Raw genomic sequence first — 2,060 nt, 5'->3', positions numbered from 1 at the left:
GTTTGATAGGGATTGCACTGAATCTGTAGATTGCTTTGGGTAGTATGGTCATTTTCACAATGTTGATTCTTCCAATCCAAGAACATGGTATTTCTCTCCTTCTGTTTGTATTATCTTTAATTTCTTTCATCAGTGTCTTATAGTTTTCTGCATACAGGTCTTTCATCTCCTTAGGTAGGTTTAATCCTAGGTATTTTATTCTTTTTGTTACAATGGTAAGTGGGAGTGTTTCCTTAATTTCTTTTTGAGATTGTTCATCATTAGTGTATAGGAATGCAAGAGATTTCTGTGCATTAATTTTGTATCCTGCTACTTTACCAGATTCATTCACTAGCTCTAGTAGTTTTCTGGTAGCATCTTTAGGATTCTCTATGTATAGTATCATGTCATCTGCAAACAGTGACAGCTTTACTTCTTCGTTTCCCATTTGGATTCCTTTTATTTCCTTTTCTTCTCTGATTGCTGTGGCTAAAACTTCCAAAACTATGTTGAATAAGAGTGGTGAGAGTGGGCAACCTTGTCTTGTTCCTGATCTTAGTGGAAATGGTTTCAGTTTTTCACCTTTGAGGACGATGTTGGCTGTGGGTTTGTCATATATGGCCTTTATTATGTTGAGGCAAGTTCCCTCTATGCCTACTTTCTAGAGGGTTTTTATCATAAATTGGTGTTGAATTTTGTCGAAAGCCTTTTCTGCATCTATTGAGAGGATCATATGGTTTTTATCCTTCAATTTGTTAATATGGTGTATCACATTGATTGATTTGCTTATATTGAAGAATCTTTGCATTCCTGGGATTAGCCCCAGTTGATCATGGTGTATGATCCTTTTAAGGTGCTGTTGGATTCTGTTTGCTAGTATTTTGTTGAGGATTTTTGCATCTATGTTCATCAGTGATACTGGCCTGTAGTTTTCTTTCTTTGTGACATCTTTGTCTGGTTTTTGTATCAGAGTGATGGTAGCCTTATAGAATGAGTTTGGGAGTGTTCCTCCCTTTGCTGTATTTTGGAGGAGTTTGAGAGGATAGATGTTAGCTCTTCTCTAAATGTTTGATAGAATTCGCCTGTGAAGCCATCTGGTCCTGGGCTTTTGTTTGTTGGAAGATTTTTAATCACAGTTTCAATTTCAGTGCTTGTGATTGGTCTGTTTCTTCCTGGTTCAGTCTCAGAAGGTTGTGCTTTTCTTTTTATTGGCATGGGGTTGCTTGTAGTAATCTCTCATAATCCTTTGTATTTCTGCAGTGTCAGTTGTTTCTTCTCGTTTTTCACTTGTAATTCTGTTGATTTGAGTCTTCTTTTTTTTCTTGATGAGTCTGGCTAATGGTTTATCAATTTTGTTTATCTTCTCAAAGAACCAGCTTTTAGTTTTATTGATTTTTGCTATCATTTCCTTTATTTCTTTTTCATTTATTTCTGATCTGATCTTTATGATTTCTTTCCTTCTGCTAACGTTGGGGTTTTTTTGTTCTTCTTCCTCTAATTGCTTTAGGTGTAAAGTTAGGTTGTTTATTTGAGATGTTTCCTGTTTCTTGAGGTAGGATTGTATTGCTATAAACTTCCATCTTAGAACTGCTTTTGGTTCATCCCATAGGTTTTGGGTTGTCATGTTTTCATTCTCATTTGTTTCTAGGTACTTTTTGATTTCTCTTTGATTTTTTTCAGTGATCTATTGGTTATTTAATAGTGTATTGTTTAGCCTCCATGTGTTTGTATTTTTTTTTTACAGTTATTTTTCCCTGTAATTAATATGTATTCTCATAGTGTTGTGGTCGGAAAAGATACTTGATACGATTTAAGTTTTCTTAAATTTACCAAGTTATGATTTGTGACCCAAGATGTGATCTATTCTGGAGACTGTTCTGTGAGCACTTGTGAAGAAAGTATAATATTCTGCTTTTAGATGGGATGTCCTATAAGTATCAATTAAATCTGTCTGGTCTATTGTGTCATTTAAAGCTTGTGTTTCCTTATTAATTTTCTGTTTGGATGATCTGTCCATTGGTTTAAGTGAGGTGTTAAAGCCCCCCGCTGTTGTTGTGTTACTGTCGATTTCCTCTTTTATA

The sequence above is a fragment of the Monodon monoceros genome, unplaced genomic scaffold (genome assembly GCF_005190385.1).
Source record: "Monodon monoceros isolate NGI ecotype Baffin Bay Population unplaced genomic scaffold, NGI_Narwhal_1 Super_Scaffold_4, whole genome shotgun sequence".
Lineage (NCBI taxonomy): Eukaryota > Metazoa > Chordata > Mammalia > Artiodactyla > Monodontidae > Monodon > Monodon monoceros.
The sequence above is the reverse complement of the archived record's forward strand: the minus strand, read 5'-3'. Positions refer to the sequence as shown.